Genomic DNA, 16,862 nt, shown 5'->3' with positions numbered 1-16,862 from the left:
AGCTCTTACATATCTTTCATTACCTGGGGGTGTGTCCCAAATGACACCCTATGCCATATCACCTTCCACCCATTCCACCTCTCTTTTCAGACTGTGAGAGTGCAGCGTGAGAGAGTAATCCTAAATGGATAACCATGGAACTGCGTTAATCTTAATTGCAATGGGGATGAGGGGTGCGGGGTTATCGAGGTGGAATATATTTCATCATGAGATTCAACAGTTGTTTTATAACCTATCACTCTCTAGTGCGATGTTTCTTCATCCTGGTCCCGGGGACCTGAAGGGATGCACATTTTGGTTTCGCCTCATACACCTGATTCAAATCAAAAGCTTTGAGTTGATTGGTGTTATAAGGTGTGTAGTGCTAGGGGTCCCCAGGACCAGGATGAGGGAACACTGGAGTACAGGACGAGAAGGAAGTCAAGATCACAGCTCGTATAACAACAGCATTCGCAAAATAAAAGCTCTTTGAAGCTACTTTTTTTAAATGCATGACTACTTTATTTTTCTTAAATACCACAGTCTTATCAGGTTTACAAGAAGGTTAATAAGTAGGTTATAAAGCTAAGGTTATAACGGTGTATAAACAGCAGCATAAAATGTGGTCTAATTGCGAAGATGCTGCTGCTTGTGAGTTAAAAGAGACACTTCAGATCCTGAACTAATATGATGAAGAGAAGCCAGAATTGGCAGATGAACGCTGTTACAGCCAATCTCCACAATCCCAGACCCATCCACTACTAACTTAATGTTCATCTCCAAAGACACGTCTACCACCACTCTCTTAATTAGTCTTTGACATTCACCCTTTTGCTGCATCAGTAGGCCTTATGACAGAGTGGTGTTCTATCCAGCTGGCCATCTAGCAGGCTTTAAGGAACGAGGGACATGTGGGTAGCAGGCTTTAAGGAACGAGGGACATGTGGGTAGCTGGGTTTAAGGAACGAGGGACATGTGGATAGCAGGCTTTAAGGAACGAGGGACATGTGGGTAGCAGGCTTTAAGGAACGAGGGACATGTGGGTAGCAGGCTTTAAGGAACGAGGGACATGTGGGTAGCTGGGTTTAAGGAACGAGGGACATGTGGATAGCAGGCTTTAAGGAGGGACATGTGGATAGCTGGCTTTAAGGAACGAGGGACATGTGGGTAGCAGGCTTTAAGGAGGAAGGGACGAGGGACATGTGGATAGCAGGCTTTAAGGAGGGACATGTGGGTAGCTGGGTTTAAGGAACGAGGGACATGTGGATAGCAGGCTTTAAGGAACGAGGGACATGTGGGTAGCAGGCTTTAAGGAACAAGGGACATGTGGGTAGCAGGCTTTAAGGAACAAGGGACATGTGGATAGCAGGCTTTAAGGAGGAAGGGACATGTGGGTAGCAGGCTTTAAGGAGGAACGAGGGACATGTGGGTAGCAGGCTTTAAGGAGGAACGAGGGACATGTGGGTAGCAGGCTTTAAGGAGGAAGGGACATGTGGGTAGCTGGCTTTAAGGAACGAGGGACATGTGGGTAGCAGGCTTTAAGGAACGAGGGACATGTGGATAGCAGGCTTTGAGGAGGAAGGAACGAGGGACATGTGGGTAGCAGGCTTTAAGGAACGAGGGACATGTGGATAGCAGGCTTTAAGGAGGAACGAGGGACATGTGGGTAGCAGGCTTTAAGGAGGAACGAGGGACATGTGGATAGCAGGCTTTAAGGAGGAACGAGGGACATGTGGGTAGCAGGCTTTAAGGAGGAAGGGACATGTGGGTAGCAGGTTTTGAGGAGGAAGGGACGAGGGACATGTGGGTAGCAGGCTTTAAGGAGGAAGGGACGAGGGACATGTGGGTAGCAGGCTTTAAGGAGGAAGGGACGAGGGACATGTGGGTAGCAGGCTTTAAGGAGGAAGGGACGAGGGACATGTGGGTAGCAGGCTTTAAGGAGGAACGAGGGACATGTGGATAGCAGGCTTTAAGGAGGAACGAGGGACATGTGGGTAGCAGGCTTTAAGGAGGAAGGGACATGTGGGTAGCAGGTTTTGAGGAGGAAGGGACGAGGGACATGTAGATAGCAGGCTTTAAGGAGGAAGGGACGAGGGACATGTGGGTAGCAGGCTTTAAGGAGGAAGGGACGAGGGACATGTGGGTAGCAGGCTTTAAGGAGGAAGGGACGAGGGACATGTGGGTAGCAGGCTTTAAGGAGGAAGGGACGAGGGACATGTGGGTAGCAGGCTTTAAGGAGGAAGGGACGAGGGACATGTGGGTAGCAGGCTTTGAGGAGGAAGGGACGAGGGACATGTGGATAGCAGGCTTTAAGGAGGAAGGGACGAGGGACATGTGGGTAGCAGGCTTTAATGAGGAAGGGACGAGGGACATGTGGGTAGCAGGCTTTAAGGAGGAAGGGACGAGGGACATGTGGGTAGCAGGCTTTAAGGAGGAAGGGACGAGGGACATGTGGGTAGCAGGCTTTAAGGAGGAAGGGACGAGGGACATGTGGGTAGCAGGCTTTGAGGAGGAAGGGACGAGGGACATGTGGATAGCAGGCTTTAAGGAGGAGGGGACGAGGGACATGTGGGTAGCAGGCTTTAAGGAGGAAGGAGGGACATGTGGATAGCAGGCTTTAAGGAGGAACGAGGGACATGTGGATAGCAGGCTTTGAGGAGGAAGGAACGAGGGACATGTGGGTAGCAGGCTTTAAGGAGGAAGGGACGAGGGACATGTAGATAGCAGGCTTTAAGGAGGAAGGGACGAGGGACATGTGGGTAGCTGGGTTTAAGGAGGAAGGGACGAGGGACATGTGGGTAGCAGGCTTTAAGGAGGAAGGGACGAGGGACATGTGGGTAGCAGGCTTTAAGGAGGAAGGGACGAGGGACATGTGGGTAGCAGGCTTTAAGGAGGAAGGGACGAGGGACATGTGGATAGCAGGCTTTAAGGAGGAAGGGACGAGGGACATGTGGGTAGCAGGCTTTAAGGAGGAAGGGACGAGGGACATGTGGGTAGCAGGCTTTAAGGAGGAAGGGACGAGGGACATGTGGGTAGCAGGCTTTGAGGAGGAAGGGACGAGGGACATGTGGATAGCAGGCTTTAAGGAGGAGGGGACGAGGGACATGTGGGTAGCAGGCTTTAAGGAGGAAGGAGGGACATGTGGATAGCAGGCTTTAAGGAGGAACGAGGGACATGTGGATAGCAGGCTTTGAGGAGGAAGGAACGAGGGACATGTGGGTAGCAGGCTTTAAGGAGGAAGGGACGAGGGACATGTGGGTAGCAGGCTTTAAGGAGGAAGGGACGAGGGACATGTGGGTAGCAGGCTTTAAGGAGGAAGGGACGAGGGACATGTGGATAGCAGGCTTTAAGGAGGAAGGGACGAGGGACATGTGGGTAGCAGGCTTTGAGGAGGAAGGGACGAGGGACATGTGGGTAGCAGGCTTTAAGGAGGAAGGGACGAGGGACATGTGGGTAGCAGGCTTTAATGAGGAAGGGACGAGGGACATGTGGGTAGCAGGCTTTAAGGAGGAAGGGACGAGGGACATGTGGGTAGCAGGCTTTAAGGAGGAAGGGACGAGGGACATGTGGGTAGCAGGCTTTAAGGAGGAAGGGACGAGGGACATGTGGGTAGCAGGCTTTGAGGAGGAAGGGACGAGGGACATGTGGATAGCAGGCTTTAAGGAGGAGGGGACGAGGGACATGTGGGTAGCAGGCTTTAAGGAGGAACGAGGGACATGTGGGTAGCAGGCTTTAAGGAGGAAGGGACGAGGGACATGTGGGTAGCAGGCTTTAAGGAGGAAGGGACGAGGGACATGTGGGTAGCAGGCTTTAAGGAGGAAGGGACGAGGGACATGTGGATAGCAGGCTTTAAGGAGGAAGGGACGAGGGACATGTGGGTAGCAGGCTTTGAGGAGGAAGGGACGAGGGACATGTGGATAGCAGGCTTTAAGGAGGAAGGGACGAGGGACATGTGGGTAGCAGGCTTTAAGGAGGAAGGGACGAGGGACATGTGGGTAGCAGGCTTTAAGGAGGAAGGGACGAGGGACATGTGGGTAGCAGGCTTTAAGGAGGAGGGGACGAGGGACATGTATGTAGCAGGCTTTAAGGAGGAAGGGACGAGGGACATGTGGGTAGCAGGCTTTAAGGAGGAAGGGACGAGGGACATGTGGGTAGCAGGCTTTAAGGAGGAAGGGACGAGGGACATGTGGGTAGCAGGCTTTAAGGAACGAGGGACATGTGGATAGCAGGCTTTAAGGAACGAGGGACATGTGGATAGCTGGCTTTAAGGAGGAAGGGACGAGGGACATGTGGATAGCAGGCTTTAAGGAACGAGGGACATGTGGATAGCAGGCTTTAAGGAACGAGGGACATGTGGATAGCAGGCTTTAAGGAGGAAGGGACATGTGGATAGCAGGCTTTAAGGAGGAAGGGACATGTGGATAGCAGGCTTTAAGGAACGAGGGACATGTGGATAGCAGGCTTTAAGGAGGAAGGGACATGTGGATAGCAGGCTTTAAGGAACGAGGGACATGTGGGTAGCTGGGTTTAAGGAACGAGGGACATGTGGATAGCAGGCTTTAAGGAGGAAGGGACATGTGGATAGCAGGCTTTAAGGAGGAAGGAACGAGGGACATGTGGGTAGCAGGCTTTAAGGAGGAAGGGACGAGGGACATGTAGATAGCAGGCTTTAAGGAGGAAGGGACGAGGGACATGTGGATAGCAGGCTTTAAGGAGGAAGGAACGAGGGACATGTGGGTAGCAGGCTTTAAGGAGGAAGGGACGAGGGACATGTAGATAGCAGGCTTTAAGGAGGAAGGGACGAGGGACATGTGGATAGCAGGCTTTAAGGAGGAAGGGACGAGGGACATGTGGATAGCAGGCTTTAAGGAGGAAGGGACGAGGGACATGTGGGTAGCAGGCTTTAAGGAGGAAGGAGGGACATGTGGGTAGCAGGTTTTAAGGAGGAAGGAACGAGGGACATGTGGATAGCAGGCTTTAAGGAGGAAGGGACGAGGGACATGTGGGTAGCAGGCTTTAAGGAGGGACATGTGGATAGCAGCCAGACATAAAAATGTAGGGTCAGTTTATCCTATTAAATCGTAATGAATTGATCCCATCAATAGTAATCAGTTGGCGGACGTACCCATGTCCCTGTCCCCTAAGGATGCCTGCCAGTCAACAGAAGGGTGGCTAATAGCTGTGGCCTATATTAGGGAGAGTGTAAAGACTGAGCATCACATGTCCCAGGACAAGATGTCAATTTCCATCAATAATGAGGACTGTACGCAGAAACCAAACCCTGTTCCTCTCTTGACTACAGCACCTCCCTCCTATCCTCAGACACACTGAAGGGTGAATGGCAAAGCACTAACCCTGTTCCCGTCTTGACTACAGCACCTCCCTCCTATCCTCAGACACACTGAAGGGTGAATGGCAAAGCACTAACCCTGTTCCCGTCTTGACTACAGCACCTCCCTCCTATCCTCAGACACACTGAAGGGTGAATGGCAAAGCACTAACCCTGTTCCCGTCTTGACTACAGCACCTCCCTCCTATCCTCAGACACACTGAAGGGTGAATGGCAAAGCACTAACCCTGTTCCCGTCTTGACTACAGCACCTCCCTCCTATCCTCAGACACACTGAAGGGTGAATGGCAAAGCACTAACCCTGTTCCCGTCTTGACTACAGCACCTCCCTCCTATCCTCAGACACACTGAAGGGTGAATGGCAAAGCACTAACCCTGTTCCCGTCTTGACTACAGCACCTCCCTCCTATCCTCAGACACACTGAAGGGTGAATGGCAAAGCACTAACCCTGTTCCCGTCTTGACTACAGCACCTCCCTCCTATCCTCAGACACACTGAAGGGTGAATGGCAAAGCACTAACCCTGTTCCCGTCTTGACTACAGCACCTCCCTCCTATCCTCAGACACACTGAAGGGTGAATGGCAAAGCCCAAAACCTCCCATTTGAAGGCTCTGTTAAAGAACCACCAAACTACTCCCATAACATGACGTCCAATCACTAACAAGCACTTTGAAGAAAGTACCACATCTCTGTTCCGGTATCATCTAGTCCCTAGCACCGGTCTTCTCTCCTCTGGCAGAGCACACAACTCTTGATTCGCACAACTCTTGATTCGCACAACTCTTGATTCGCACAACTCTTGATTCGCACAACTCTTGATTCGCACAACTCTTGATTCGCACAACTCTTGATTCGCACAACTCTTGATTCGCACAACTCTTGATTCGCACAACTCTTGATTCGCACAACTCTGAACAAGTTCCAATGTCATCCTTGCCCTACTCTGTGTCTGAAAGAACAGCTTTGTTCCACGCATAGTTAACCGTGTGACACTTAATCATTAAGAGACTCAACTAGTGGACCTGCCTACCAGACCATAATGGTCTATTTAGTGGTACTTTTATAGGCTGACAGGTGGACCTTGGACCAGAGTAATGGACCTAGACTAGATAAGAGAACAACGCTAGGGGCATAGATAAGCCACCTACACCCATCCTTGTCCCCGGTCACCTTTCCTATTCTTTCTCCAGGGTTTTTTCTGCACAGAAAAGTTTTGGGGCGGGCTGCCTACTGTAAGTCCAACCAATAATTTATTTAAAAAAATATCTATCTATCTATAAACAACCCCAAAATACATATATATATATATATATATATACTGCTCAAAAAAATAAAGGGAACACTTAAACAACACAATGTAACTCCAAGTCAATCACACTTCTGTGAAATCAAACTGTCCACTTTTTTTTCAAATTTCACATGCTAGTGTGCAAATGGAATAGACAACAGCTGGAAATTATAGGCAATTAGCAAGACACCCCCAATAAAGGAGTGGTTCTGCAGGTGGTGACCACAGACCACTTCTCAGTTCCTATGTTTCCTGGCTGATGTTTTGGTCACTTTTGAATGCTGGCGGTGCTTTCACTCTAGTGGTAGCATGAGACGGAGTCTACAACCCACACAAGTGTCTCAGGTAGTGCAGCTCATCCAGGATGGCACATCAATGCGAGCTGTGGCAAGAAGGTTTGCTGTGTCTGTCAGCGTAGTGTCCAGAGCATTGAGGCCCTACCAGGAGACAGGCCCGTACATCAGGAGACGTGGAGGAGGCCGTAGGAGGGCAACAACCCAGCAGCAGGACCGCTACCTCCGCCTTTGTGCAAGGAGGAGCAGGACGAGCACTGCCAGAGCCCTGCAAAATGACCTCCAGCAGGCCACAAATGTGCATGTCAGCATATGGTCTCACAAGGGGTCTGAGGATCTCATCTCGGTACCTAATGGCAGTCAGGCTACCTCTGGCGAGCACATGGAGGGCTGTGCGGCCCCACAAAGAAATGCCACCCCACACCATGACTGACCCACCGCCAAACCGGTCATGCTGGAGGATGTTGCAGGCAGCAGAACATTCTCCACGGCGTCTCCAGATTCTGTCACGTCTGTCACATGTGCTCATGTGCTCAGTGTGAACCTGCTTTCATCTGTGAAGAGCACAGGGCGCCAGTGACGAATTTGCCAATCTTGGTGTTCTCTGGCTAATGCCAAACGTCCTGCACGGTGTTGGGCTGTAAGCACAACCCCCACTTGTGGACGTCGGGCCCTCATACCACCCTCATGGAGTCTGTTTCTGACCATTTGAGCAGACACATGCACATTTGTGGCCTGCTGGAGGTCATTTTGCAGGGCTCTGGCAGTGCTCCTCCTGCTCCTTCTTGCACAAAGGCGGAGGTAGCGGTCCTGCTGCTGGGTTGTTGCCCTCCTACGGCCTCCTCCACGTCTCCTGATATACTGGCCTGTCTCCTGGTAGCGCCTCCATGCTCTGAACACTACGCTGACAGACACAGCAAACCTTCTTGCCACAGCTCGCATTGATGTGCCATCCTGGATGAGCTGCACTACCTGAGCCACTTGTGTGGGTTGTAGACTCTGTCTCATGCTACCACTAGAGTGAAAGCACCGCCAGCATTCAAAAGTGACCAAAACATCAGCCAGGAAGCATAGGAACTGAGAAGTGGTCTGTGGTCACCACCTGCAGAATCACTCCTTTATTGGGGGTGTCTTGCTAATTGCCTATAATTTCCACCTTTTGTCTATTTCATTTGCACAACAGCATGTGAAATTTATTGTCAATCAGTGTTGCTTCCTAAGTGGACAGTTTGATTTCACAGAAGTGTGATTGACTTGGAGTTACATTGTGTTGTTTAAGTGTTCCCTTTATTTGTTTGAGCAGTGTATTTAGTGAAGACTAAACTTAAGACTAATACCAGATATAAAGTATGTAGACAAGATAATGGACCTATACATTTAAAGATAAAAGAAAATATCTTTGAGAACAAACAATCACCAAAATAAAACTATAGACCGAGAGAATCTCATTCTCCAAAATAATGCTCTTCAGGAGTATTTTTGTCATGGCACGTGGTCCCCATTTTGAGTCACTCAGATGGCATAAGCCACAGCAAAATGTGTACAATTTGGGGCGGCAGGGTAGCCTAGTGGTTAGAGCATTGGACTAGTAACCGAAAGGTTGCAAGTTCGAAGCTGACACGGTACAAATCTGTCGTTCTGCACCTTAACAAGGCAGTTATTTGTTCTTGTCAAGAATTTGTTCTTAACTGACTTGCCTAGTTAAATAAAGGTAAAAATAGCAGGAAATTAGCTTTAAAACAGCAACATTTTGTCAGCGGCATCTAAAAGATTTTGGCCGGTGAACGTGCCTACTGCCACGCCCTTGCCACGCCTACCACCTAAGCCCCATTTTTGATCCAGAGAAAACCCCATGTTGAATTCCAAGCCCTCCCTTTAGTTTTGCTCTTGCTTGGGTCCCTTATATAATACCTGTTGGTAGTTTTCTTCCAGTCATACAATACGTCTTCATTGATCTAGTATGTGGAGACAACGGAAGTTGTTAATCTTTTCTGCCACAGTAATTAGTGGTTAATTAGCTGTCAGAGTAACCATCCATCCCCACCACACATCATACAGTCCCAGTGAGGATCAATCAATTCCCAGACCCTCCCTAACTTGCTCCTCCCTTCCTCCCTCCTCTTGTCGCTCCCTCCATCCATCCCTCCCTCTCTCTTTCATCAACAGATTGTTAGTACATGAATAGTAATAATGTGTTTCATCTCGTTATTGGGGCCCGTCAGTTTCCCCCCAGGGGCATCAATGAATAATCACCCTGCTATCTATCCATCATGTGCTATGAAACGTTCTCTCCCTCACTCTCTTTAGCACTAATGTGTTCGTAAACCGTCAAGACATAAATCACAGATTAAAGAGTCGAGTTGGCGGCAAAGTATTTTCTCCCTCTCCGCCCTCTCCTCCGTCCATCTCTCCTCCGTCCTTCACTCTCCCTCTCCTACGTCTCTCCCCTCTCTATACGACCTCCCTAACCCTCCTCCCGCTCCCTTCCTTCCTCCCTACTCCTTCCTCCCTACCCCTTCCTCCCCCTTCCCTACGTCTCCCCCTTCCCTCTCTCCTCCCCCTTTCTCTCCTTCCCGCTCTCCTCCCTCCTCCCCCCTACCCTACATTTCTCTACTCCCTCCTCCCCCCTACCTTACATTTCTCACCTCCCCACCCCCCCATCTCTCTCCTCCCCCTTCCCTCCCCTCCATCTCTCTCTCTCCTCCCCCCTTTCCTACCATACATTTCTCTCCTCCCTCCACCCCCTTTCCCTCCCCTCCATCTCTCTCTCTCCTCCCCCCTTTCCTACCATACATTTCTCTCCTCCCTCCACCCCCTTTCCCTCCCCTCCATCTCTCTCCTCCCTCCACCCCCTTTCCCTCCCCTCCATCTCTCTCCTCCCTCCCCTCTCCTCGGCTATTCAGATGTCAGTAGGTTATTTGAATAACCCTCAGACTCTGACAGATATCCAATATATTGGAAACACAAGCCAGTATCCCAGCTCGTTGATCAATATCTACTGTGTGTTTATCTCTGTTCCTGCGGTAAAGGTGAATGGAAGGTGCCCTGGGGGTGTCCCAAACGGTAGCCTATCCACTATGGGCCCTGGTCACAGGTAGTGCGCACTATAAAGGGTGTAGGATGCCATTTTTGGACGCAGCCCCCCTGGTGTTTTCTATGTAACCATAGCGACACACAGCAGGAGCATAAAAGAAAAGTGTTGCAGCTCAATAAACACACACACACACACACACACACACCTTTACGTTTACACAGACAAGAACACTGACCCTGCACTGATTTTTTTAGATAAGCAAACAAAACCGAGATTATACTATTTAACTACTATTTGAATATGAATAGTCAACAGAGGACGATTACAGTATGTTTGCACATTCATGCTCATTGGTCCAGAACTAGGTCCATCATTTGTTTAATACACGCACCCCAATATAACCATATATGAATGGAATAGTGTCTCAACAAAGAGCTTGAGGTATGAAACAGCATGATAATGTCCAGACCAACAGCTTGAGGTATGAAACAGCATGATAATGTCCATACCAACAGCTTGAGGTATGAAACAGCATGATAATGTCCATACCAACAGCTTGAGGTATGAAACAGCATGATAATGTCCATACCAACAGCTTGAGGTATGAAACGGCATGATAATGTCCATACCAACAGCTTGAGGTATGAATCGGCATGATAATGTCCATACCAACAGCTTGAGGTATGAAACGGCATGATAATGTCCATACCAACAGCTTGAGGTATGAAACGGCATGATAATGTCCATACCAACAGCTTGAGGTATGAATCGGCATGATAATGTCCATACCAACAGCTTGAGGTATGAAACGGCATGATAATGTCCATACCAACAGCTTGAGGTATGAATCGGCATGATAATGTCCAGACCAACAGCTTGAGGTATGAAACGGCATGATAATGTCCATACCAACAGCTTGAGGTATGAAACGGCATGATAATGTCCATACCAACAGCTTGAGGTATGAAACAGCATGATAATGTCCATACCAACAGCTTGAGGTATGAAACGGCATGATAATGTCCATACCAACAGCTTGAGGTATGAATCGGCATGATAATGTCCATACCAACAGCTTGAGGTATGAAACAGCATGATAATGTCCATACCAACAGCTTGAGGTGTACTAAAGTGATTGAGTGAGTAAAAACAGAGATCTATTGTGGCAAAGAAACATAGCCTAGTTAACCAGTCTGAATTCTTCTCTCACCATTGAGATTTAGCATTCAGACTGGTTTTAATAGGCTAGGTTGCCTTGCCACCACAGACCCTCATATTCTCTCTCTCTCTCTCTCTCTCTCTCAATCACTGTATTGGACCACCAAGCTATTTGGACATTCAACATGATTCCTTTAGTTTGTGTGCGTATATGAGCAATCAAAAAAATATATAGGGAGTTGAGATGGGTTTAACCAAGCTAACCCCCTCTTTCAACTGGAAATGGAATGTTCTAGAAGGAATGTTCTAGAAGGAATGTTCCAGAGTTCTAGAAGGAATGTTCTAGATGGAATGTTCTAGATGGAACGTTCCAGAGTTCTAGATGGATGATCCCTATGTAGCCGATATGTCACCTGTATCTCTGGGCATTCTGTTTGCATATCTCTCTCTGTACTATACAGTAGTCTACACATGATGCATGGCTAGCTGTGGATGATAGTCCCTTGACGCGCAAACACACTCACCACTCACACACCAACGCGCCTGATTGGCCTGATAGCGTCCTCTGGCTTGGCAACAGAATTACACTTCACTTGCTTTTCTATCCAGCCTCCTTTCCCCCCCTCCTCCCTCCATCCTCCCCTCATTCCCTCGCCAAGAACCTATGAAATCGCTCCTCTCCACTGGAATGGGAGACAATATTAATATTGTAAGAATTACAGTAACCTACAATTCCCCTGAGCTGAAACTCCTGAGTCAAGGGCAGTTTTATGGTCAGAGTATGCTAATTCAAGGTTCAGACTAGGAGATTGGGATTGGTTGGGGGTGGTGGAGTGGGGGGGGGTGTCCACGGGGGATGAAGCTTCTCCTTGTCTGAGGGGGAAAATATCACTACGAAATCTGCTTGAGTACTAGTAGTATCTATGAAAAAAAATATTCATTGGAAAATGGTTGTTCTCCTCTCCTGTCTCTTTCTCGCTGCTAAAATCCCTCACCATATTTTTTTCACATTTGTTTATTTATCCATTGTTTGTTCTTTTAATATTTGGTTACTCCCTACTGCTCTTAGTATGTTTGGGTACTCCCCCGCTGCTCTTAGTATGTTTGGGTACTCCCCTACTGCTCTTAGTATGTTTGGGTACTCCCCCACTGCTCTTAGTATGTTTGGGTACTCCCCCACTGCTCTTAGTATGTTTGGGTACTCCCCCGCTGCTCTTAGTATGTTTGGGTACTCCCCCGCTGCTCTTAGTATGTTTGGGTACTCCCCCGCTGCTCTTAGTATGTTTGGGTACTCCCCCGCTGCTCTTAGTATGTTTGGGTACTCCCCCGCTGCTCTTAGTATGTTTGGGTACTCCCCCGCTGCTCTTAGTATGTTTGGGTACTCCCCCGCTGCTCTTAGTATGTTTGGGTACTCCCCCGCTGCTCTTAGTATGTTTGGGTACTCCCCCGCTGCTCTTAGTATGTTTGGGTACTCCCAAACATACTAAGAGCAGATTCTACTTGTGTCTCCTGTGTTTTCTAAACCAAATGTTCCCTTGAGTTTAATCTTCCACTGTCCAAGTGTATCTCTCTCCCTCTTTTTCTCTCCTCATATCATTGTGACCAAACCATCAGTTGTTATAATGTAATGTTATTGTAATGTTTTGCTGTTATTCATGTAACTGCTGTGGAATCTACTCCTGCTCTGGCAGTCTTCTCCATATAACCAATAACCCTTCCTCCTCCTCCTCCCGATGAATCCCCCATTTTATCAACCATCCCTCCCCTCTTATCCCTTACCTACCTATTCATAAACTGTCCCCTCCCTCCCTGTCCCGCCCCTCCCTCCCTGTCTCCTCTCCCCTCCTCCATCCCTCCATCCGCCCCTCCCTCTCTGCAGGACTTCTGGCAGGTATGGGGCGTGTCCCGAGCAGCATGTCTGTGTGTTTGAACAAAGGCCTGATCTGATAACTGTGTACTCTATTCACTGTACATCCCTACTGTCTACCTCCAACTCCATCCATCTCTCTCTCCTTCTAATTCCTACTCTCTACCTCCATCTCTCTCTCCTTCTAATCCCTACTCTCTACCTCCATCTCTCTCTCCTTCTAATTCCTACTCTCTACCTCCATCTCTCTCTCCTTCTAATTCCTACTCTCTACCTCCATCTCTCTCTCCTTCTAATTCCTACTCTCTACCTCCATCTCTCTCTCCTTCTAATTCCTACTCTCTACCTCCATCTCTCTCTCCTTCTAATTCCTACTCTCTACCTCCATCTCTCTCTCCTTCTAATTCCTACTCTCTACCTCCATCTCTCTCTCCTTCTAATTCCTACTCTCTACCTCCATCTCTCTCTCCTTCTAATCCCTACTCTCTACCTCCATCTCTCTCTCCTTCTAATCCCTACTCTCTACCTCCATCTCTCTCTCCTTCTAATTCCTACTCTCTACCTCCATCTCTCTCTCCTTCTAATTCCTACTCTCTACCTCCATCTCTCTCTCCTTCTAATTCCTACTCTCTACCTCCATCTCTCTCTCCTTCTAATCCCTACTCTCTACCTCCATCTCTCTCTCCTTCTAATCCCTACTCTCTACCTCCATCTCTCTCTCCTTCTAATCCCTACCTCTCACTCTGTTCCAATACTTCACTCTCCCCTGAAGATCTTCCATTCATTCACTACCAGTTAAAAGTTTTAGAACACCTACACATTCAAGGGTTTTTCTTTATTTTTTACTATTTTCTACATTGTAGATTAATAGTGAAGACATTACAACTATGAACTAACACATGGAATCATGTGGTAACCAAAAAGGTGTTAAACAAATCAAAATATATTTGATATTCTTCAAAGTAGCCACCCTTTGCCTTGATGACAACTTTGCACACTCTTGGCATTCTCTCAACCAGCTTCACCTGGAATGCTTTTCCAACAGTCTTGAAGGAGTTCCCACATATGCTGAGCACTTGCTGGCAGCTTTTCCTTCACTCTGTGGTCCAACTCATCCCAAACCATCTCAATTTGGTTGCGGTCGGGTGATTGTGGAGGCCAGGTCATCTGATGCAGCACTCCATCACTCTCCTTCTTGGTAAAATAGCCCTTACACAGCCTGGAGGTGTGTTGGGTCATTGCCCTGTTGAAAAACCAACGATAGACCCATTAAGTGCAAACCAGATGGGATGGCGTATCGCTGCAGAATGCTGTGGTAGCCATGCTGGTTAAGTGTGCCTTGAATTCTAAATAAATCACAGACAGTGTCACCAGCTAAGCACCCCCACACCATCTCACCTCCTCCTCCATGCTTCACTGTGGGAAATAAACATGTGAAGATGATCTGTCCACTAATGTCCATTGCTTGGGTTTCCTGGCCTAAGCAAGTCTTCTTATTGGTGTCCTTTTAGTAGTGGTTTCTATGCAGCAATTCGACCATAAAGGACTGAGTCACACAGTCTCCTCTGAACAGTTGATGTTGAGATGTGTCTGTTACTTGAACTCTGTGAAGCATTTATTTTGACTGCAATTTCTGAGGCTAACTCTAATGAACTTATCCTCTGCAGCAGAGGTAACTCTGGGTCTTCCTTTCCTGTGGCGGTCCTCATGAGAGCCAGTTTCATCAAAGAGCTTGATGGTTTTTGCGACTGCACTTGAAGAAACTTTCAAAGTTGTTGAAATGTTCTGTATTGACTGACCTTCATGTCTTAAAGTAATGATGGACTGTGTGCTTATTTGAGCTGTTCTTGCCATAATATGGACTTTGTCTTTTACAAGATAGGGCTACCTTCTGTATACCCCCCTACCTTGTCACAACACAACTGATTGACTCAAATGCATTAAGAAGGAAAGAAATTCCACAAATTAACTTTTATGAAGGCTCACCTGTTTATTTGAAATGCATTCCAGGTGACTACCTCATGAAGCTGGTTGAGAGAATGCCAAGAGTGTGCAAAGCTGTCATGAAGGCAAAGGGTGGCTACTTTGAAGAATCTCAAATATAAAATATATTTAGATTTATTACACTTTTTTGGGGGGTTACTACATGATTCCATATGTGTTATTTCATAGTTTTGATGTCTTCACTATTATTCTACAATGTAGAAAAATAAATAAATAAAAACCCTGGAATGAGTAGGTGTTGTAAAACTTTTAACTGGTAGTGTAGTTGTCAGTGGGGAGGAAAAAACACACTAGAAGTTTCTCTGGTCTAGTTTTTATTGCATCTCAACTTCAGCACAGAGTAAAGTGCTTAACCAAAGTCACGGGCTGTGTCCACAAAAAGGGACCCTATTCCCTCTTAAGTGCACTACTTTTGCCCAGAGCCCATTTTAGGGAATAGGGAGCCAGCTGGGATACTGCCCCCACCACCACCCCAGCAGCATAGAACACTGGCCAGGCACCAAGTACTGCATTAAACACGGATCTATTTCCATCAGGAATCATTGGATTGGTAATACAAAACCCTCCACAACTGATCTTTTGGCACTGTGGATGTCAGAGTGGAATAGGTTTAGTGATCAACGGAAAGTAGGCCTAGTATGGTTAAAATATAGAGAAACAGACAGACGGAAGGACTGGGAAATTAAATACTGGGCCATTTTGGGGGGCTATCTTCTGCACCAGTACAACAGGGAAGGACGGAGAGTGCTTGTGTGCATACACAGACACCAAGTCATATATACACTGCTCAAAAAAATAAAGGGAACACTTAAACAACACAATGTAACTCCAAGTCAATCACACTTCTGTGAAATCAAACTGTCCACTTAGGAAGCAACACTGATTGACAATACATTTCACATGCTGTTGTGCAAATGGAATAGACAAAAGGTGGAAATTATAGGCAATTAGCAAGACACCCCCAATAAAGGAGTGATTCTGCAGGTGGTGACCACAGACCACTTCTCAGTTCCTATGCTTCCTGGCTGATGTTTTGGTCACTTTTGAATGCTGGTGATGCTTTCACTCTAGTGGTAGCATGAGACGGAGTCTACAACCCACACAAGTGGCTCAGGTAGTGCAGCTCATCCAGGATGGCACATCAATGCGAGCTGTGGCAAGAAGGTTTGCTGTGTCTGTCAGCGTAGTGTCCAGAGCATGGAGGCGCTACCAGGAGACAGGCCAGTACATCAGGAGACGTGGAGGAGGCCGTAGGAGGGCAACAACCCAGCAGCAGGACCGCTACCTCCGCCTTTGTGCAAGGAGGAGCACTGCCAGAGCCCTGCAAAATGACCTCCAGCAGGCCACAAATGTGCATGTGTCTGCTCAAACGGTCAGAAACAGACTCCATGAGGGTGGTATGAGGGCCCGACGTCCACAGGTGGGGGTTGTGCTTACAGCCCAACACCGTGCAGGACGTTTGGCATTTGCCAGAGAACACCGAGATTGGCAAATTCGCCACTGGCGCCCTGTGCTCTTCACAGATGAAAGCAGGTTCACACTGAGCACATGAGCACATGTGACAGACGTGACAGAGTCTGGAGACGCCGTGGAGAATGTTCTGCTGCCTGCAACATCCTCCAGCATGACCGGTTTGGCGGTGGGTCAGTCATGGTGTGGGGGGTGGCATTTCTTTGTGGGGGCGCACAGCCCTCCATGTGCTCGCCAGAGGTAGCCTGACTGCCATTAGGTACCGAGATGAGATCCTCAGAGCCCTTGTGAGACCATATGCTGACACATGCACATTTGTGTACTTACAGCCCTGTCCAGTGGAGGTCTGAGACCTAGCAGGAAGCCAGAGTAGTGAGACGGTACTTCCAGCCCTGTCCAGTGGAGGTCTGAGTCCTA

General features: G+C 48.1%; 1 protein-coding gene across 1 annotated transcript in view; it reads left to right on the top strand.

Annotated features, from left to right (window-relative positions):
* The window catches only part of micu1 (mitochondrial calcium uptake 1), an 87,531-nt gene that overhangs the window by 57,231 nt on the left and 13,438 nt on the right, over nucleotides 1–16,862 (top strand). The gene's annotated exons all lie outside the window — the stretch shown is intronic.

Source organism: Salvelinus fontinalis, chromosome 1 (assembly GCF_029448725.1).
Source record: "Salvelinus fontinalis isolate EN_2023a chromosome 1, ASM2944872v1, whole genome shotgun sequence".
Classification (NCBI taxonomy): domain Eukaryota; kingdom Metazoa; phylum Chordata; class Actinopteri; order Salmoniformes; family Salmonidae; genus Salvelinus; species Salvelinus fontinalis.
Note: the sequence above shows the minus strand (reverse complement) of the source record. Positions and strands in the feature narration are given on the sequence as shown.